At 41.5% G+C, this 23,582-nt stretch overlaps 1 protein-coding gene across 8 annotated transcripts in view; it reads right to left on the minus strand.

Annotated features, from left to right (window-relative positions):
* LOC110259460 (uncharacterized) overlaps positions 1-23,582 on the minus strand; it is a 700,448-nt gene that overhangs the window by 613,630 nt on the left and 63,236 nt on the right. The window contains exon 4 of one of the 8 annotated variants that reach the window (XR_014838679.1): positions 1,872-2,071. The exons of the other annotated variants lie outside the window; for them this stretch is intronic. The gene's annotated coding sequence lies outside the window, so the exon portion shown is untranslated. The remainder of the gene's footprint in view (positions 1-1,871; positions 2,072-23,582) is intronic. 8 annotated transcript variants of the gene reach the window in all.

The following is a 23,582-nucleotide window of genomic DNA, read 5'->3' on the forward strand; positions in this document are numbered from 1 at the left end:
GTAAATGCACCTTAAGACTAATACACCACACTTGTGTAAACCTCAGTGAATTCAGGGCTACGGTACCACTAGTACCACTAGGACAAAGGTGACTCAGATGAGTTCAAGAAATAAGACCCCAGGGGGAGAGGGCTTCCCTCTGTTGTGTCAATTACCAGGATACAGATACAAAGCAAGAAACTGATCTCATTTTATTGCTTTTTTAAAGAAGCCTTGGCATCTAGAATGAAGCTGTATGCACAAAGGAGGGTTTATGCCAGTGCATTCCCATGGTGAATTTCTGCAAACCCTCTAAAACGGGTTGGCCCCTCGCATTCGGAAATCATCCTGTCTCATGCAGACAGCAAGTCAATTACTGAGGCTATATGCCTGGTTTTAAAGTAGACTTTATTTATTACCCTTGTTATGGCCGGGATATGGAGGACCCTAACTATAATGTGTGAAATCAGATTCTTCTACTGTTGCATTACAAATCTCATTGGATGCAGCAAATTTGCTTTATTCAGGTCCATTCTGGATTAACAGGAAGGGAAATATGGATTTTTTTTTTTTTTTATCCATATAAACAATGAGGACTTGTTAGAGACTTGTTTCTGATGTTTATGGATTTCTCTTTAGTGCATACAGCCTATGGAAAATTGTTTTTAAGCAATAAACAATAATTGTATTTGGGGACACAGAGGTACTAGTGCTATATTGCATTCAGCCTGCTGATAAATTTCTCTGGCCTGTTTTTTTTTTCCTTATGCAGACATAAAAATACAAAGACAAACAATAAATTTTCCTCCCTCCACTACAACCTTTTCCTCTTCCACTTTATTTTCCACTACATTTCTCAATTGATATTACCTTTTTCAATTGCTAAATATAAATATTCCACAATGAATGTCTGTAATTAGGTTGTCTGCTCTCCTTCAAGGACTTGTTAGAAAGAGAAAGGGCTTTTATCTAAAGCAAACTAACAGAGCTAGAAGTTAATTAGAAATTAGCCATATATCCTGGGTAAATTATTTATGCTAAGCCATGTGTTACTGTAAAAATAATATACATTTACACTGACTATTGTAAACATAAAATAATTAACAATAAAAGGGAAGATATTATCCCTTAATAGAATCCTTTTGCCAAGACCAATTTAATTTTCTCTCTGGTAATACTGAATGATAACCTGGGGTCTCTCTGCTTTGTATATAAAGCACAAAGGTTCATTTACAATCTTGCTTCAGTTTTCTCTCTCTCTCTCTCCTTCCCCCTTTCCCTTCCTCCCTCCCACCCTTTCTTCCTCCTCTGCACAAAGACTTGGTCTCCGATTTCTATATTCTTTTAACATGCCTTTTCCTTCTCTTTCCATTTTCCTCTCTTTTCATCTTTTTCTCTCTCTCCTTTTCCACTTTTTACCACTATCATTAAAAACTGGGTCAACACCTAAAATCTAACTAAACATGCTTCTCTTCATTCCCACCCTGGTTGCCAGTCCCTTTCTCTTCTTTTTTCCCTTTACTCTCTCTGGTGTACAGCCTTTCTATAAAATGTTTATTGTTGGAGCTGCTCAGGTAAAAAGCCCTAAGATGTAGACAGAAAATGCTGCGTTTTTTAATTCTGTCTCACCTTCCTTCCTATTCTATTAGCAAGGACATAAAGGTCAAAATGGACCAATCCTGGAAGGCCCTCTCAATCCACTTAGGGACCTTTGAATTCAACTCAAATGCTGAAATGCATGCTTGCTTCCTGCAGTGAACACATCAAGATAGATAGTAGGATTTCACAACCTCCCGTTTGGGAATAGGGCGTTTGTATTCATATACTTCTGCATGCATAATCACTATTAAATATAATCTAATGAAGTGTCTTTGTGTCGAAAATGCAGTTACCTGAGGACTCTCCTTGCAAAACACTCATTGATTTCTTTTCCCCATTCATGTCTGGCAGCAACAAATACTGTGCAGCTTTTACATGGTTGGTGTAGGTGTTGTTAATGTACTCTCCACATCCATTTAAATGCAAATCTTCATGCAAATAATCACTTGGAGGAAGGAAAAAAAAAGGAGAAAGTGTTCCGCTGAAGACAAAGCTAGAAGGATAATAGAAAGCATGAATAGGGTGTCAGTGGAGGGCTACACAATAAAAACCTCCTCTGCACGCAAATGAAAACACATTAACGACAGCTCAGAGGATTTCTCAATAGGTTCTTACAGTACTGTTGTATGTAAACATGATTCCCAGCAGGTGAAACAAAATGAAGGAATTTGGAAGACATTTACACATGTCTCTAGGGGAAGCAAAAGGTTGTGCAGACCAGGCCCTTGATCAATGCCCAAAATATCAACCATGGACAACCATTTCCACTTGATTCAGAAATCCAAAATTCGGAACCAAACAGTTCATTGTCCAAATGACTCAATTGTTAAATAATGCTGTGGGGCTAATGTTTCAACAGAAAAGTAGGAAATGAGCTGGGACTGAATAAATATCATTATACTTGAGAACAGCAACCTTTGAGGCTGAATTTGGCTCTGGAGAGGGCTGGATTGTGATCTTAGGGAAATTTCCAATTTGCACTATTTGCAAAGAAAACGTTACATCAACACAGGTTAAGTGCTGGCATTAAGAAAAGCAGAATGGCCTAGAGTTTGCCAGTTATTTCCGTTTTAAGTATTTCTCCAAGTTTCCCTTGGATGCAATCAAAGGAACTGACAAGAAACCAAGGAAGTTATAAAATAACAAGGCCAAAGGCCTGATGATGGTGTATGGAGGGGGGAAAATGATCTGTTCATGTCATATATTTCCAAATGAATAATCCTATTTGTGACACATGTTGTTATCTTTGAACAAAAACACTTCAGTTTCCTTGTAAGTTTCGTGATTTGCCATTGCTCCGTTTGACAGCATCAATAGAGCAATGAAACTTGGAAGACTTAATTTGGGCATATTTTGGAAGGATTTCAGGAGACTTCGGGCAGTATTATGTGCTCTTTGATTTGGAGTGATTTCACATTTCTTGGAGAGTGCAACTGACTAGAATCATCACTTTTGATTTCCTTGGCTGCATAGAGTCCAACAATCTCCCCAACTCCCACCACCATGTTGCCAAAAGGAAAAAAGAGTAACAGAAAATTTCAAAGACTTTGCAAAATGAACCCTACGAATTTTAATTTGTCCCCCATAATGAAATGTTTTTACCATTTAAATGAAGACTCCTTTTTGACAGCAACTCTCTTGTTCTTATCATTTTATTTAGTTGGTGATTTTTGTTCTTTGAGGCACCATTAAGAATCCTGAGACTCTATCCTACTTCTCCACTCTCTCAACCTGAACTGTCTCTATATGCATGCTTGGTGCCCATCAATTTCAAACTTGTAGAATATAATCAGAGTTGGATGACTCTGTAATGTAAAAGATGGCTCTATGAAAGCATATCAAGTGGTTAATACTGGAAAGGGAAAAAATATATAACTTTTTTCTAACCATACAGAAATAGTTAAGATGAGGGGAAAGAGAAAAATACGGACAACCTAGATTTGAACAGACTCCTAATTTTTCAAGCATTAAATTGTTCACTGTAATAAATAATACATAGCTGCAATATAGATAATAGATTTACATTACTAACTTATATTTGAGCAATTAAATAGATTTAATAATTACTTTAATTATTTATTAAAATACAGTTTAAATTATTTAAAATGCTTCTTATTCATAGGCTCCCAGGAGGATGGAAACAGACCCACCCCCAACCCCCGGAATGTGGCTGTTCACCTTGGAGACCTGCTTGCAGCCCAGCACAAGATCTACACCCTTTCCCAGAAAGTGGAGGCTCAAGCAGGGCAGCAAGAAACAATGGCTTGTGGAAAACAACTCCCTACACAGATTAACCACCTACAAGAACTAAATGCCCTCCGTCATGGAACTTGCCTCACTACCCCTCCCTTGACCTTCCCCTCCTCCTTCTTCATTGTTCCTGCTACAAGTTCCTGCCATGAACCCCAGCCACAGATTCCTGCCACAGATCCTTGATAAGCCTAGCATCTCCACAGAGTCAGGGCTGGCGCCATCTTGAGCTCAGCCCATCCCCCTCTGATGCCTTAATAAATCTCTCATACTTTACCGACTTGGCCTTGTGCGTTCCTCCCTCGGCAAACCTAACCATTTCTAAATACATATTCTCTTACAGATTTTTTTTTTAACTTATATAGTTAAAGAATAGGCCAGTATGATGATATACTAGGCAGATAAGTTGGGTAATGCCATAACAAAAAAGTCCAAAATTCCCAGTGACATAACCCAACAAAGTTTTATTCTTGTTTACAAAATATCCACTGTGGGTTGGGGAGATTTTCCAAGCCTGTTCCTTCAAAACCTTCTAGGAGCTTTGCAAGAATTTCTTTTCTTTCCTTAAGACCACTGGAGACCATTTTTGTTTCTCACAACTAATTGATTCTTAACTGATTCAGGGTGATTAAGAACAAGGCAAAGACATTTCCTCCCCGTTTCTTTCCAACATAAACTAAAAGTCCTTGCTAATGCAATTAGACAAGAAAAGGAAATGAAAGGTATGCACACAGATTGGAGAGGAAGAAATAAAACTTTGTTCACAAAAGATATGTCTATGTAGAAAATCCAAAAAAATCAACAACAATAATAACAACATAAACTTCTGGAATTAATAAGCAATTATAGGATTAGAGCAAGGTGGTAGGCTATAAGGTTAATCTACAAGAGTTTATACCAGCAATGAACAAGTAAAATTTGAAATTAAAAACACAATACCATTTATATTAGTAACCCCACAGTTAAACACTTATGTATAAATCTGACCAAATATCTGCAGATTTAATATGAGGAAAACTATAAAACTCTTATGAGGGAGTTCCCTTCATGGCTCAGCAGTTAACAAACCCAACTAGGACCCATGAGGATGTAGGTATGACCCCTGGCCTTGCTCAGTGGATTAAGGATCTGGCTTTGCTGTGAGCTGTGTTATAGGTCGCAGATGCAACTCAGATCCTGTGTTGCTATGGCTGTGGCATAAGCTGGCAGCCATAACTCCAACTGGGCCCCTAGCCTGGAACTTCCATATGCCACAGGTGCAGCCCCACAACCCAAAAAAAAAAAAAAAATTATGAATAAAATCAAACTAAATAAATAAAGAGATATTCCATAATCATGGATAGGAAGAATAAATGTTGTCAAGACATCAGGTCTTCCCATCTTGATCTATAAATTCAATGCAATTGGGATCAAAACTCTAGCAAGTTATTTTATGGATATCAACTAACTAATTCTAAAATTTATATGGAGAGGCAAAAGACCCAGAATAGCCAACTCAATACTTAAGGAGTACAAAGTTGGAGGACTAATACTACCCAACTTCGAGGTGTACTTACAAGGCTAACTGATTCAGAGGTTATGGCTGATAATGAGTTAGTCTGTTACTCTAACCACAGATAATGTTTTTTAACAGAGACTGCCTGGTTTGACCACTAGCACATTAAAGCAACTTGTTATTTACATAGTGTCAACAAATATATTATCTCATTTGATCCTCCAATTAATTTTAGAAGGGCACAAGATATAAAAACATAAATATTTCCAACTTCAGGGTGTTAAATTAAGGTTCTACGAAAGTAATTGGTTTGACCAAAGTCAACACAAATTAAGAGATCAGGATTCATAACCAGAACTAATCATTCCAAATCCAGGTTTGTTTGTTTTTTTTCTTAAGTATTCTACCCTGCCCTCCTTCAAAGGAGTTGTATTAACTGCAGCTGCTCAATGTAGAAGAGACTTTTCCATCAGGAAGTGGCAGGGAATACCCTGAATTCTCCCCCCAAAGAGATTGCTTATATAGACATACGTAACCACAGCTTTATTCAATTCTCACTCTGTCACACTGCCACAGTTCAGTGACACTGGCTCTCTGGCAGGGTATAAATAGACCCTCATAAGAAAAGTAAGTTCATGATAATTAACAGAATCTATGTGGCATAACCACAGAAACCAAATGGATATACTGATCTTCCTGCATAAAGAGATGTAAAACTTCCTCTTTTGTATTTCAGCTCATAACTTCTTTGACATCGTATCTCCTCCTTTTCTCACTGTTTTAACTTCTCTTAGCTCTGTACGGGGTATGGATTCTAGGGGTATAAATTCACAAAAATGCAATCAAAGAGCTTTAATCTGTTTTCTAAATTCCCATTTGCCTGAATCTGCTCTATATGCTTCTCTTTTAAACACCTGTTTGGAATCTTACTTCTTAAAAGAATGAACGGGTCTTGAAAATTCTGATGTCTTGGCAAAGAGAAGGCAGAGAAAAATAGGTATATGAACTATGCAACTCTGAGCAACCGGTTCAAAAGCCGCTGCCCCAACTACAAGCAGCTTGTGGGTGACTGGGAGGGTTAACTGAGCTAGTAAGTAAGTATCAGGGTGGCTTAAAGAGACTGTGGTTAAAGGTGAGATGAAACAGGCAAGAGTGGCATCCTAACATCAGGATTATAGGTATGCTTCTGTTTCTCTTGACACACAATCGAACCACTAAATCTTAAAGCAGAGATGCAATTACTAGGGTGCTTTACATCCAAAGGAATAATCTTAAGGAAGACCATTCATGGGGATTAAAGAGGACATAAAATTGTGAGGCTTACCTAAGAAGTACGTGAAAAAAGGGTCTAGCAGGGTGCAACAATAGTTCTTGCGGGCAGGGAATATCTCTTATGAAACTTCTCAAAGGAAACCTAACTGCCTGCCATCCACTGGTTTCATCAGCAATCCAACTTTGATTTCTATCACAAGAGTGACAAGATACTTAAAATGGATATGGGTTTAGTGGGTCATGCAGGTGTAAACATTCACTTTCTTTGCTTACAGACAATGTTATAAGAATTAGGTCACAAAAAATAAAGATAATGATAGCTAGAAAGAAAAAAGATACCCAGTACCCATCCCTGGGGCCAGCAGTAGAGAATGGGAGAAAAAAAGCCTAAGAGTGACCTTTAAGTAGCCTGCAGGGATTCTGCCATCAAGACTTTCCAAACAGATTCACTCTAGCAGTCAAGTCTTCTGTTGCAGACAACAGAATCCATTACAGATAATATAAAAAGAAAGAGAATTTTTACAGGATATAAGAGAGCTCACAAAATCGCTGTGTGATTTGAAACAACAGGTTTTAAACTGAAGTTTCAAGGACTAGCTTCCAGAACTGCTTTTGAGAACTGGTATGTTAAAGGATTCTGTTACAGTGTGGGCCTCTGTCCCATTTAGGAAATGCTGAACCGAGAGGCTACCTCTGCAGCTGCCAGCCCCAGAATCACACTGCCTCTGTCCTACTTAGTTAGATCTCAGGCACATGGCCCCACCTCTTGATCTTCTCCTCCTTCTAGATTTCATGTGACCACGTCCACATGAAGAAAGGAGGCCAGAGGCACACAGAACTGAAAAGGAATCTACCAGATGCAGTTTCCAGCTTTCCAGGTTAGCATGTCAAGGAAGACATGCTAGAAGGAATAGGTCTTGGTGAGACAATGGGTAGGATCTGCCATATTGACCTCTGTTATTCATGCTCATTGGTCTCTAAACCAAAGGCAAGGCTATATGTGGATCTGCTTGTCATAAAGTAAAATGCCTGTTCCTAGGAAATTACAATACAGATTTCATCTCAATCATATAAATCAGCCTCCCACTGGAACTCCTTTCCTCTTTAAGCAAAGATCACTGGGAACAAGAAAACTTGCCTCTGGAAGAAAACAGAAAGCCTTTCCCAGGAACTACCATTCTGAATTTTCTGGAGATGTGGACTGGCATAGACAGAGGAACAGAAACCTCCCTCAAATTCATTAACACAGAAGTTCTGTTCAATTTTCAAGGCAAAGCCAAAGCCTTCCCAGAGGGAAGACCTTTAACTAGGTACTGTTAAGAGTTTGATAACAAAACCACCTGATTTTGTTTTGTTAAAAGATTCCCTCTGAGTTCCTTAAAATGTATGTGGAATATCTAGGATTGACCGTGGGAGAAAAGCTCAGTGACAGGGGAGCACGAGGACTGGGAAGGCAAGAAGCTGAGCTTGTGGGATTCATATCTATTCTAGACTCAGGTACTTGGCTCATACTCTTTCTGAGGTAGTTTTTAAGAAACATGGCCATCACTCCATGGTGTATACACACAACAAACTGGTTATTGTACTTTATTTTCCCTATCTTGCTTGTTCCAGTTTTCCTGTGATTCACAAGACATAAGGAATAAATTAAGGGCTTTCCCAGTTGAAGCTTGAAGAGCTATTTGTTTGCTTGCTTATTTCAGTTCCATCATCAAAGACCTTCCGCAAAGACCCAAATCTCAGTATTAATTCTCATGAAAATTCATAACAACATCATATATTGTTATCTCTCCAAGAAGTGGGGCAGGTGACTCTGACCATCGCCCTGCCCTTTCAAATACAGTTGGCCCTCTGTTAATCATGGTTGCTAGTCATTACACCAGAGTTATCATAAAGTCATACATTTGTTAATTGGAAATTAGAATCTTCAACTAAAGCGGCCTTCATCTTGAAAATCATAAGAATCCGGATATAAATCAAGCCTTCACTGGAAGCTGCTGTGCATAACCATGAAATTCAAAATGACACTGCCATCCTAGAAAAAGCTTCAGCCTACTTTTTGCTAAGAATGATCAGAAGAGAGCTTTTTTCCTGTTTGAAAGGGTGAGTTCTCCTGTTCACAGGAAAAATGCCAGAATACAAATGCCATTTGGAAATGAGAATCACCTTTTGCACACTGCAATGACCTCTCCCTGGAGTTGGATTCATCTAAAAATTCAAGGAATTTGAGAATAGAGTTGGTATAGGTGAGGCCTATAGGACCACTTGTATTGTTTATGCTCATTTAACCTCAGTGTGACTAGTCAAATTGGAAACAGTACCAGGACTTTTCGTGGGCTGGGACGGAAGCACGTCAGCTCATGACAGCTGTATGCCACCACTACTATACCTTCTGAGGCAGTACACACCCTTTCCCCATCACAGAAATGCTGAGACCATCCCCTTCTGACTGCTAGGAACTCTGAGTTTCACCCTTTCTGTGAAATTGATTCCCTTTTCAGGGCTGGGCCCTGTCCTCACCGGAAATGTCTCGGGTTGGGGCCGGCATGGCCACCTTTTCAGAATCCCCCACAAGTGTGTTGACAGTACATCAGCTTTGTCTCCCTCTTCTTAGCTCTTCAGTTCCTGTGGCTTTCCATGATGTGGACCATCTGCTCAGACTTTCCAACCCCCTGCATTGCTTTCCCTTTAACATCTACTTCCTCCCAATGCCAACCTGCTAGACGCTTTCCAGAGACCTTTGTTCTAAGCCGTCAATGTCAATTTATACTCTTACCTAATCACCTGGCCCTTGACACACACCCCGACCCCCGCCCCCACCACCACCACCAACAAGTTCTGTTTTGACTATAAGCTGTCTCCTCTGTTTCCAGCTCAGCTCTAAAGATTCCCCCTCCAGGCCAACCTCCCAACCCCTGGCAGACCAGCTTCTCCTGGCCTTCATCTCTCCATGTGAACTGAGATCCCCACCTATATTCAATATTTCTCTACACAGCTTTTCATTTAGCTTAATCCACACATTTTGCACCAACTTGAGGATATGATCTTATCTTAAAAAGAGTTTTTACTGTTCTACACTGAGCACCTGGTGATGAATATAACTAAAATGAAATTGAGCTATAAGCTAGATGCTCACCGCAGTCACACATGCTGTTATTTTATGATAGATAAGATGCATCTCTAAGAACACTTGTGCTTTAAGGATTTAGTGATTCAAGGAAATGATGAGATTTCGAATTACCTTTCCTTGTTTATCCTAGTACCAAAATAGAAAATCCATTCTGAAGTCCAGGCATGAAACTATGGCATCCTATCCTCCTTTATATCACTTGCTGTCACCTAAGTGCAAGGAGAGCTGGGAAGTATAATGTACCTGAAGCCACTGTGTAGCTTTTTTGCCCCATGAGGGAAATACAAAAGTGATTTTAGTGGACAGCCAGTGGTCTCCTCCACAATTTATTAACTATTTGATACCAAATATATCAGTAATTTGGATTTCTGTGAATTGAGTTTCACAGGGTTACAAACCATCAGTCTTGAATGAATTCACCCTACTTTTTGTGTAACTCATGGGATTTAAAATTATTTTGGTAGTGGTTCATTTTTTCTCCCACTACATTTGCTAATGGAATGTAGAGATGCTACATGGCCTCACATTTTCCATTGAAAAATGACTTTTCTGAAACCAGTATGATTTCAGGGTTGGCCCACAGGGAGTAAGATTTTTTGTTAAGACTTTCATTTCATTTTTACACATAAGAAGACAACTTACAAAATAGCAACCCAAACTTACTGCAAACAGTGATGACTACATTCAACATCTAAAGCTCTAGAGAGTTTCAACAAGCTAGACTTCCCAGCTCATCTTTTGCATATAGACTTCAGTTTGTTTTATCTCTAACTCTAAAAATAAAGTCTTCAGAAAGGAAATCTGGAGAATCAGGAAGACTTTTTTGTCTTTCTATCTCAGACCAGCCACAGTGTTTTATGGCATCCCATGTGCTAACTCAGCCGTCAAGTATTGGAACAAGCGAAGGATTAAGAAATCAGGTTGGAGGCAATCTGCAGCACCATGCAGTATTTACTACCAGGCAGCTTATATCAAATGTGCCAGTGAAAAAAAAGAGCCAGCACATCTATTACAGAAAACAAATCCTGGAGAGAGATGAGGGGGGCAGGGAGGAATGGAGACACTGCCAGTATTTTAAATAGCTCTGTGTTATACATAATGCACTTGTACCAGTAGAAAGTGAGGAATAGTGATGTTTAGGTAAAAGTAGCAGCATTCAGAAATAACTCAAAAATAAAGGAAATGCTGGGGCAAAAATGGTCTCATGATCTTTTGATAAAGACCCAATGCATCTGCTGTAGAAGTTGAGGGAGATGCCTAAAACTGACCAGGACCCTACAGACTCTTCTCGGGTACAAAAGCCTTTTTATGTCCCCCACTTCCTGTTTGTAGGCTTTCCCTGAGTTCCAAAGAATACACGCAAACAGTTACTAACTAAGGACAAGGGAATGCAGAAATAAGGAAAAGCAGTCAAGAAGCAATTGTGCAGTGATAAAGTGGAATGCTGATTTCTCCCAAGGGGGACGTATTTTTGAGTTCTTATGCATATTTTTGAGTTCTTGTACAGAAACTAAGCCTCCCCAACCAAGTGGAGGACAGTGACTACATGCTGAGCACAAGCAGGTAGACCCCAGACTGGAACCAGAAGGCTGATGACTGAGATTCCTGAAACACCACTGTTACCTCACCACTAACCAATCAGAAGAAAGTCATGCACCTTGTAGCCCTCATCCCCAAATTCTGACTATAAAAATGCTTCTTTGAAGACAACCAAGGACCATCTTTTGAGCATGAGCCACCCATTCTCCTTGCTTGGTGCCTGAAGTAAACACCATACATGCCTTCACCACAACCTAGTGTCAGTAAATTGGCTTTGCTGTGTAGGAGAAAATGTCCCAATAAAAACGTAGAAAGGAGAGACCCCGGCCATGATGACTAAGCAAAGTCTAGCCAACTGTCCCAACCCCCCCCGCCCCCACACATCTGCTTCTGTCAATTTGTTTCCACATCTACTACCTTGCCCTGACGTCACTCCGGTCCAACTAGCCAAGCTTGCACCTGGAAGACGCAGCCCATAAAAGCCTTGTGAAACCCTTCTTCTGGGCTCAGACTCTGGAGATCGATCTCCTCTGAGCCCGCCGGCGTCATAAACCTGAGTTCTCCAACTCTCCGAGTGCTCGCTTGGTTTCTCGCCAGGTAAAAGAGCTGATCCACTGCAGCCACAGAGCTGCTGGAGCTGGTATGCTACAGCCACAGGGCTGTCACCAGAGCTGATATGCTGCAGCACAGGGCTGCTGGGTAGCTGCCCTAACAGTTGCATGGTGGGGCCAACCAAATGTTAATCTGATCAGTTCATAAATGCCCTGAAAAACCATCCTGACATGAGTCAGGTTGGGGAATGTGCAGCATTCTTGCCCCCAGAAATTTTTGGCAGCAACATTACAAATATAAGAATATTTTTTTTTTAAATGCACTTCCTAGAATATTAGCAAGTCACCTGTGGCCAAGACTATACCACATAATCTGCTCACCTCAAAACCCCCAGAAATTTCCCCTGACTGTGACAGTTCTGGATTGGAGCTGAATTTTCTGCTAGTCCAAGAGGATAAGAACTCAGAGACAGATTTCATTTTATTTAAGAAAGCAAATTAGCATGGCATCTCTTACACATCTCTTACCTACTAAGATAGAAATCAAACAGGGAAATATCACTGTTGTCTTTATGAGCTCTTTAGGGGAGCAGAATTTGCCACCCTAAAATGCGTCTCTTCAACATATTGATTATTTTTAAGCTGTTTTTGTTTTCTTAGAGAAAGCAGACATAGGGAAGACTCTGAAAGAAAAGTAGGAGTTGCCCTTCAGTAAGAAACATTAACATTAGTAAGGGAAATCTCCATTTGTAAGGGTGTCTCCCACTCTGTACTGAGAGGAAGAGGAGGACCAAATCTCTAGAAATGTGTATCAATGGAGAAGGCAAGGACTTAAATCTGCATCACAATCACCCTTATTTACTGGGCTTTTCTGGGTAACTTCCCACAACTGACTCTCCTCACCCTCAACATCCTCTTTTGTCTTCAGCTGAGGATGGTGTTTATGGCACGGGCTTCTGGGCCATAATAACTCACTGCGGTGAGTTCCTCAGTTTTCCTGGGTCTTTCCCATGAATGCATGTAATTAAACTTTGATTTTTTTTTTCCTGTTAATCTATCTCATGTCAGTTTAATTCTTAGACTAGCCAGGAGAATCTAATTTTCTAGAAAATTTCTTCCCTCGTAGCTCCCTTTGCCTTGCATTTCTTTAACACTTTCACATTATCAAAATAAAGTAACTGAGTCATGTGGCCATAGGCAAAAGAACGTACCTAAACTAGACAGGGAAAGACTATGCCTGGGCTGAGATGAACTAAGATGATTTTTAAAACAAGCCTCCCAACAAGTAGTCCCTAGAGAATTGGCAATTCCAGATTAAAATGTCTATCTTTTGGAGTTCCCATTGTGGCACAGTGGAAAAGAATCTGACTAGGATACATGAGGATGCAGGTTCGATCCCTGGCCTCGCTCAATGGGTTAAGGATCCGGCCGTGAGCTGCGGTATAGTTCACAGATGTGGTTTGGATCTGGCATTGCTGTGTTTGTGGTGTAGGCCAGTGGCTACAGTTATGATTCTACCCCTAGCCTGGGAACTTACATATGCCATGGGTGTGACCCTAAAAAATAAAAATAAAATGTGTATCTTTTAAGAGGTGGGAGATTGTGGCCATCTTTGCCTTTCTCCATCAATGGTTTTCAAACTATGCTATGGCCACCTTACAAAGGGTGCTGAGGGGTCGAGGGGTCGGATGGGGACCCAGAACTTCACTCTCTTCACCCAGGCTTCTAAGGGTTACAGCCCTGCTCTCCTCAGCTGGATTCTGCCTAGGGCATGTGGTTCATGTGGTTTCATTTGGAGAAAAGGTCTGCTTCTCAATCAGTATTATAAACCACTTTTAGAGACTAATTTTTTTTAATGTTTCTTCCCAACCCTGTTATCTCTAGTGACCCAAAGAATGACAAACCAACTCACTATGTTAGCCGGTAAAGTAGCCATGGCTTTCTTGACCTAAAAGAAGTCATTTAGGCCTAAGTCATTTTGGGATCTAAGAAGGGACCCACTGTGTGCCCTTGAACAGGCCTCAGTAAATTGATGATTTTAAGGGAACAAGGAAATTCAAGAACAAAGAAAAGACAAACAATAAAAATAAAAAGATAGTCAAACAATAAAGCAGAGTTCTAGTTCCTCCTCAAGTGATAGACATCACAATGTGATACAGTCTTTGAGTTCTGCAGGAACTAAGGCCTCAAGAGCCCTGCCCAGGTGGAGGACAGAATCTCGGTGTTGCCCCTCCTGAATTCAGTCAACTAAAGCGCAGACTCTGTCGACTGGTGCCCAAATTCTATACTGAATTCTATGCTCCAGTCCCTTCAGGAATATGCACATACCCATAGCTTAAAAGTTCCCCAAGTTTGTTATCTGGGGAGATATTTCTTTGGGAAAGGTCCTTGGTGTTTTCCTTATTTGCTACAAGTAATAAAGCCTTCCTTCTTCCCATCTTTGGCTTGGTTGTGTCTACTGACACCCACCAAAAGAGGAACCCAGTTTTCAGGTAACAACTAGACAACCACATCTGAGTCCACCCACATGGGTGTGTCCACATCAAAAGATATTAATACTTTCAGCTAAACTCAGTTCATTTTTACTTGCTTTTATATTTAGATTTGCATTCTAGTTTCACACCCAAATGTCAAAGAGTAAGTAATAAGGGTTTCATCTAAAATGAAATACTGTTTGGTTGAAAATCCCTAAGATGCAGGAAAGGGGAATGTATAATAATTTAGTGGAAATTGAATGTGTTACATACATTACTCTCTCGCATGTACATAAGTTTGGAAAAGAGGAGAATCCCATCTGCCTATAGAACAGAGATTAAAGGGGACAGATTGAAATGCAGTTTTCACCACTCTTATTTAATAAGCAAGAACAAGCCATCGGAAACATCTAAGACACTTGTTATATTGCACAGAGGTTAAATGCTCTCTGTTTAAGCCACACTGCACTCCGCTTTCATTATGTCAAGCAACAATTTTGTTAATAAAATACAGTCACCTTCATGAAGTCTAGTACTTGTTTATGTTTTGCCAATAATTTCAGCCCCTTCTGCAAGATTTTATCCAAGCACAGGAGGAGAAAAGAGATTGTTTCGTTTATAGAAGCCTGAACTTCCTGATTATCTCAAAGTAAGAAAGAACAAGTGCAGGGAAAGTAAGCTGCTTAGACGCTAGCACTCACCAAGCCTGAAAGGTTTGCTGGAAATTGACTGAACCTTCTTGAACATGTCTCAGGTACCATGGGAAGGCATCATCCCCAGCCTGCATAATTCCTCGTCTATCCTCTGACCTGAAAAACGGCTCCATTGATCTCCTCATTTTATAAGCAGATAGGGTAGGGGGTCCCTGGAGAAAGAGAACCAGGCATGGATTTCTGACATGAGGGAAGCCATTTTGGCCTAAGTCATTTTGTGTTCCAAGCCTGGCCACGATGCTTCCTCTTAAACAGGTCTCAGTAATCAGTAATCTTTTGTGTGTTTGTGTGTGTGTGTTATTTCTTGGGCAGCTCCCGCTGCATATGGAGGTTCCCAGGCTAGGGGTCGAATCGGAGCTGTAGCCACCAGCCTATGCCAGAGCCACAGCAATGTGGCATCCGAGCTGCATCCCCAACCTACACCACAGCTCAAGGCAACGCTGGATCGTTAACCCACTGAGCAAGGGCAGGGACCGAACCTGCAACCTCATGGTTCCTAGTCGGATTCGTTAACCACTGCGCCACGACGGGAACTCCAGTAATCAGGAATCTTAAGGGAAATGAGGGAATGAAACAACAAAGGAAAAGTAGCCAAGAAATAACAGTTCAGTGATAAAGCAGAGTCCTAGTTCCTCCACAATGTGACAGACTCCTTGGGTTCTGCAGGAATGAAGGCCCACACTCAAGCAGAGGACAGAATGTCGATGCTGACCCTCCTGACTTCAGTCAACTAAGGCTTAGACTCTGTCCACCTTTGCCCCAATTCTGTGCTGAATTCTCTCTCCAGCCCCTTCATGAATATGCATGTATCCTTAGCTTGAGACTTGCCCAATTTTTCTGTTTGGGGAGATATTGCTTTGTAAAAGATTCCTGGTGTTTACCTTACTTGCTGCAAGTAATTATAAATCCTTCCTTCTCCTGATCTTTCCTTGGTTGTATCTTTTGGCTCAATACCCACCAAGAGGTGAACCCAGTTTTCAGGTAACAATTTTTCAAGCTACAAATCTCAGCATGCGTCATATTCCTGTACTCTCTCACCACCTCCATCCAATTAATCACCATGTCCTGTTCCACTTTTTTGCCTAAATGTCTCTCCAATTATTATATCCACTCTACTTCATCCCCAGGGCCACCATGCTCACTGAGGCTTTTGTGGTCTTATTAAATGGATCATTGGGACAGCTCCTCCACTCCTTTCCATTCAGAGTCCAAGTTTACCACACTGTGATCTTCCTAAATCACAAATTGGATCAAGCCTCTGCTTATCATCTTTACCTGGATTCCCACTGCCTTCAGAACAAAGGGCAAAGTCCTTATGACTGCATACAAAGTAGTCTATTGCCTACCTTGCTAATCTTCCAGTTACAATCTACCTATAACTGCCACATGTATGTTCCTTGTGGCCAGCCTGCCTCTTGGCTCCATGGTTATGCCTCAACTTGCACACCTGTGAGCAAGCTCACTTTTCCCTCCCAAGAGAAAAGTCCTTTTCTACTTTGTTCCTTGGGCAAAATTTTCTCATTCTTCAAGATTCACTTCAAATGTTACCTCCCCTAAGAAATCCCTTCACATCCTAGTATGTCTCTTTTTAAACACCTGTCCCAACTCACTCTAACTGTTCATTGGTATGTCTCTCTCCCCACTACTCCATGTTCCCTTCCAGGACTGGGACTATGATGCCATCAGTACACCCTGAAGAGTACTGTGTCTGGCATAAAACAATGACCCCTAAAATGTTGACATATTTATGACTTAATTGTCTACAGAAATTTTCACTGCACTAGTAGCCAAGGGTCCAGGCTTCTATTCTCATTATTGCAACATTCAAATCAACCTCACTGAGGCCCAGAATCTTTAAGAATAAAATAATGGGAATAAGTGGTAAGATAGGCTCTGAGTTTCTTTCAAGCATCAAAATAAAATTCTACAATGCAATGGTCATTTCTTTCTTCAAGAACACCTGACACTGTAAATACCAATCTAGTACCACCTGTGGCCTCTAATTTCCTTAAATGTCAAGTTACTTAGGCCAGTTCATGCTAATGAAAATAGAATCCATAAAAAAAAAATAATGCGTGAATGAAGTATTTTTTGTATCTTCTACTTTGGTTAATAAATTTAAATCTTCACATAGCTCCCCTATTTCTAAAGCCATTTCCCCGCCCCCCCCCATCAAAGTAGACTGATTTAAAGGAGGAGAAGACATTGTTAATTACACACATTCATACATACTCACAGGAACAGAGCAGCAATCACATAGCAATATTGGAATTAATCCAAAGAATTCTTATTTTGACAATAGGAGAGAATTCGTTTCAAAAGACTCAAAAATCAATGACATCTTCTTAATTTTACAGTTCCCATTTTACTGATATAAGGAAAACATGTCATTGGCATCACACTCTTAATGCTTAATCCTGTGTAATAGGTGACATAGGAAAGCTAAAAGAGATGCTCCATAGTAGCCACGTTCAAAGTCAAATGGCTAAGGGGAGAGCAGTGTCATAGCAGAGAAATGAATGTTAATCCAGGTAGGAGGAAATATCTCGAAGTGTAATGAAATAATACACATACATGCATCAAATTTTTTTGTGATAGCTTTAAAATGTGCACCCACACATTGCCCACTGGTTGTCTTTACCACAAATACCATGGGGAGCTTGACAAGAATAAAGTGGTAGAGGCACTCAAAGCACTTTTTCCCAGGCAGACCAGTACATAATTGTAGCCCTGAAAAGAATCATTTTGTAACTTTCTGTCAAGGGAAATACTGCCAAAATTAGCAGAAGGAAAAAAAAAAAAAAAAAAAAAAGAGCATGCATTTGCCTCTGCTGTGACAGCCTTCCTTTCCTCTGATAAAGAGGCTGGCCTTCCTCACGCCACGACCCTGAAGCCTTGATGTGATGTTATCTTCAGTACATCATCCCCAGTGTGCTGGCATCCAGCACAGTTGCTACTGAAGACATCTCCTCTGGGCACCAGTGAGCAACAGAAAGAAAAGCTATATACTACTGATGGGTTAATTAGCACCCTTTTTTAGTTGTAAAGGAAATAAATGCCACCTTATGCTGGCTTAAAGCAAAAGGAGATTTGGTCATTCAAAGCCATCAAAAGACTTCCTGTTCACTGATTAAGTCTGCTTCCCACTCCATCAGCTTCAGTCTCCAGTGGGATCTGCTGCGTCATGGTACCGATGCCCACCAACAGCTCCAGGTTTACACGCTTTCAGCTAAACCACCCACCTACCACATCGATCTCCTATATTAACTCCAGGACAAGGTCCTAGGCAGAACTGTTACTGTTCTAACTTAGATTATTTTAACCTTCACAAACTTGTCACCAGAGCCAGCTCTGGCTAACAGGCTGGGGGTACCTGGGAGCTCCCAGAGCCCAGTGGAAGAGGGTAAATTCCCCAACAAAAAATCAGGTGTGTGGCCAGAGGAAGGAAAGGAAAGCTGAGAAAGCAAAAATAACAAATATTACCTACAAAATAGAGTCACACTTTCCCCCCTAAGATGTGTACCTCTTTTCTACACAACTAAAAGAAAAAAGAACAATAAACAAATAAATAAATGGAAAGTCAGGAAGTGCATTGTTTTTCTCAACAAATCCAATTTCCCGGGCTCACAGCCTAACCATTCTCATCATCTCACCATAAAGCCTTGTCTTCTACAGCCCCCTAAAATCACCAAGGAAGATGGAAAAAGTCTTAACTTGTACTTGTCATGTCAACTGTATGACCCACAGGCACTACAACCTGAGCTTCTCCAAAGCTAAACTCATTTTTTTTCCTCTAGAACTCACTGCTTCTCCCAAGGTCTCTATTTCAAGGGCTACTCCAGCCATCACCACCGCTCCAGTGACCTCAAAGTCCCCAACCCCACCTGCTCCTGCTCTCTCACCATCCTCCACCTTCATGCCACCCACTCCACAGTGATTACCAACACCTGTCAATTCTTCCTTTCAGATGTGATGCTTCTCAAAGGTGTCCTCTCAGCTCTATCTCTGGTCCCACCATCAGGGGCCTCCTCATCTACCATGAACAGTTCCATGGCTGTTCTAAGTGGCTTTTCTGGCCCTGGGCTCCCATCTTCCCTCCTGAGCAGGTGCTTGAAGGATGGCCCCTCAAATTCAGCCTCATAGCTCCCCACTCCTCAACTTGTGTGTAGTTCTCCCTCCCCCTCCCCTATGGTTGGCCAGTGGAACCTTATAGGGAAGCCCAATGCATTTATTTCCTGGGGCTGCTCTAACTAATTACCACCAACTTGGTGGCTTGAAACATCACAGATCCTCACAGTTCTGGAAGACAGAATCCAAGATCAAGGGGCTGGCAGGGTTGATTCCTAGTGGAGGCTCTCAGGGAGGATCCACTCCAGGCTTCTGCATGCTGCCCCAAACCTTGCAGTTCCTGCCGTGTGGACACGACCTCATGGAAGACCTCTGCCTTCTCTCCCTATGTTTTCCTTCAGGCTCTGTATGGCTCACATCTCCCTCTCCTTTTGCTTATATAGGCAGTAGTCATTGAACTTCAGGCCCAGTTAATCCAAGACGATGCCCTCTCCAGATTCTTAGTTATATCTGTAAAGCCCCCATTTCCAAATAAGGTCACATTCACAGATACCAGGGGATCGGATTTAGACATGTTTGGGTACACACAATTCAAACCAGTACACCCAACATGTGCAATGTTGGTTATAAGATGGAATATCAGCCTTTATAAGTCATGATTCGTTGATTTTCATGACTTGGGCCCTATCGCCCTTAGGTCAAGCTCTCCACCCCCACCCCTTTATGACCCCCCACCACCATCACTCTGCACACTGGTGGCCTCTGCTGCCTCTGCTGTCACTGGGGCCCATGCCCTCTTTGTGCTCAGGGCTCCATTCGTGCCCAAAGCTCTTGCCCCGTGGCTTGGCCGGTGTTGGTATCTCCAACTGGGATGCTCTTCCTCCCCTGCTCCTGTAATGCCTGACTATGAATAGAATAAAGCTAAGTCACCAAGGCAGAGGTCTCATGGAGAGTTACAAGTAAAATTTCACACCACAGCTTTATTTGGCTTTCACAGTGTTTAAGCAAAAATTTAACCAACTGCCAACTTTGAAAAATCAGGCAATTGAGATAGGAATCCATATATCCAGCTTCTCCTAGGCAGCACAACCTGCTTTCTGGTGTTGCAGGCTGAGACTGGAGGTGAATGGTAGCAGATCCTGCCCTCCCTAGTCCTACACCAGCTCTCCTACTCACCTCCAGGGTTTACTGCTGCCCCTTGATTCATTCCCTGCCTAAAGGCATAGACCCCAAACAGAGTTACATTTCCCCAGGAAATGTCAGCCAACCCCATGTCCCATTTGTCTGCTTAGGCCCAGCCACTGCCCTGAGGAGGGGGCAACACACACACAAACACACACAACACACACACACACAGAATCTTTGTCAGCTCAGGTTACAACAAAATACTGAAGACTGGGTGGCTTAAACACAGAAGTTTATTTCTCACAGTTCTGGAGACTGAAAGGTCCAAGATCAAGGTGCCAGCGGATTCAGTTACAGACAAGTGCCCTCTTTCTGGCTCAGAGACAGCTGCCTTCCTGCTGGGTCCTGGAGTGGCAGAGACAGGGCAGTCGGCAGTCTTTTCTTCTTATAAGGACACTAAGCTCTGACCACCATCATGATCTCACCTCAACCTAATTATCTCCCAAAGGCCCCAGTCTTCAAATACCTCACATTAGGGGATAGACTTTCAACATATGAATGGAGAGGGGGGCACATTCAGTCTGTAACACACACACACACACACACACACACACACACACACACACACACACGTGCACAAACTCCCTCACTAGCCAAACTCTCCATTGTCCTCTCTCTGCCTCTCTCTTTCACAATATATTGTCAAGGCCAAATCAGGACACCATTATCCAGGCCTAAATGCCTACCTAACCATAGGCTGTATCATCTTCATGCTTATTTTCAATTTTAAGGTTGTTTTAGCCCATACGTTTTAACTTAGAATTACTAATATTAACATGGCATTGGTGTTGGAAAAAAATAGTGGGATGTATCTCAGGTCATACATCCCAAGAAATTATTTTTTATGGACACATTTGAGGTTCAGGGACCCACTGACCCAAGCTTAGTTCATGAGACACATCTGCAGCATCTTACATCCACATGACTTAAATTACCAATGAACCGTATGACTGTGGGTTTAAAGAGAAAACTGCATTAAAATGAGAACTGGTAACAGCAGCGGGCCAAGCCCAGCTTTCCCTCCAGGATAAGTCACGGAAGCTTCCTTACACTGAGATGACAGAAAGTGTAGACTTGGAATGTTGGAGCTCAGGAAAGTTACTTTATTGCCCATGGCCTTCATGTCTCCAGCACTAAAGTGGGGGTGGTGGCAGTACGCCCCCATGAGATTGCCATCAGGGTTAGATAAGTTAGTTTATGTGATGCAATTAGGACAAGACCTGGCACCAAGTAATATTAGCTATTTTTATTTCTAGAGGAGGAAATAGAGTCCTAAAGACGGGACTTCAGAGCTCAGATGTTGACCATCCAAAGGTTTGGAGAAAATACACACCTCATCTCAGGGGCAGCTATTGCTAACGTTCAGATACAATGAATGTTCCAGGTGGTCTTATCTTCCAGGGATTCAAGAAAAATCAAGACACAGGTTTTTACATGAAATGTCTGATTATTCCTACTGCATATTAACTTTGGGTGGTGGGAAGTGCCCACAGCATGTGGAAATTCCCCAGCCAGGGATCAAACCCATCCCACAGCAGCAACCCGCACTGCCATTGTAACAACACCGATCCTTAACCCATGGCACCACAAGAGAACACTCCAATCAATTTAACTTTTAAATCATTGCATGGCCCAGTCAGAAGACAGCAATCGACATCAGTGTACATGTTCTATCCAGAGCAGAAAGGGACATTGCCTGCTGCTGTTGTGCCCTTGCATTAATTTTATACATCAGCACATCCCAGGCCTCTCCTTTCAGTTCCCCATTTACTGCTTCTATATTGACTCAATTCATCTTCCAATCCACCCATTCCTCACTTTCTCCCTAAATTACAGGAAAAAGATTGAAACCAGCAACCAGCCACCAAGGCAAATTTTAATTGAAAGGGTAAATTGCTGCAATTACTCCTCAGCCTTGCAAACCTGCTCTCTGGAAGCACGAGAGAATTCCAGATCATCTGCAAGACTTCGAACAAAGCGCAGTGCTGAACCCCATGCTGAAGGAAGCCCACCCCTCCCCACAGCATGCCCAGATCTGTCCTCTGCTTAAAAACATCCAAGTTCAATTTTGCATGACAAGGAATAAACGCTGAAATGCCATCATGGAACTATTTGTTTTTCTTTCCTAGATTCTCCGCTTGCCCTCATGTGTAATATGCCATGTTTCTAAGAACATCATTCATTTTTCCAGAATTGAGCCTCACACATTCACAGAATCACTTAAACTTCCCGTCCCCACCAAAGTGGCCTTCACAACCAACAGACAAGAGGGAATTGTTGGAAAGCCATCTCAGGCTCAAATTTCACGTCAACAAATGCCTAAAGATCAGGAAGGAAGTTAGTGTGATTTACCTATGAGACAACAGTTCCTTTTTAAAACAGTGGTGCCCAGAAAAAAACTCCAATTCTCATCATTCTATTACTTTCCTGTTGTGCTTCTTTTTGTAAAATGACTGTATTGTGTTTTTGCACCTATATCACACTTTATTAGGCCCTGATGGTGTCATTTAAGTGTATCTTTATTCTTATTCTAGGGCATATGGTTTGCAGTTTTGTAACAATTGAAACAAGTTGGAGTTGGAGTAAAGTAATTTGAGAACAGGCCAGCCTTTGAAGCTTAGAGTTTTAAGGGCTTTGAATTAGGGGCAAGAAATAAAACATTTGTTTTACTTATTTACTGTGGTTAAAGGGACCATTACATTTGCTTGTAAATCAGTCATAATTTGAGAAAGGATGGTTTCTGTAGAGCCTCAGAAAATGGCCCACTTGCCACGGGTATATTCTCCATTTGGGCTCAGTAATAAAACAGTATTCATAAATGAAAGACATTGGATTTTGTTTAGATTTCTTTTTTGAACTTTTTATATAAAACACTTCTGTTCCATTAGGATAATCCTATTTGACTTGCTTCTCTCGGTCAAAGAAAAGGGAAAAGCTATTATGAGAGAGCCAGGAACAAAGGATTTCCCACCCCTGGTCGGGCTTTTGATCCTCACATGGTCATAACAGGCCTCCAGCAGTAGCCAATAACTTCCGGCTTCAAAGGAGGGGAAACAAGCTTAAAATGAATGCACCTCCCAGTGATGCCATGAGTTTTGGGGCCAGCAGACTGCTCTCCTGACCCCTGTGTACAATCGCTTTCTGCCCTCCAGTGATGGATACAATTACCACTGTTTTACCTACAGAGAAACCCCTACTATTATTTTATGGCCACTGAATCCGCCTGCCCATGTCTAATACAGTCATGGTGTTAAACTCCAGCATCTCACACTACACTTGCCTTGAGATAATCAAAGAACGGGAAGCACTGAATCCCTTTTATTCTTT

This window comes from Sus scrofa, chromosome 2, assembly GCF_054392235.1.
Source record: "Sus scrofa isolate SSC_HxYL_T2T_F1_AM1 chromosome 2, Sscrofa_HxYL_maternal_Yorkshire_Landrace_v2.0, whole genome shotgun sequence".
NCBI lineage: Eukaryota > Metazoa > Chordata > Mammalia > Artiodactyla > Suidae > Sus > Sus scrofa.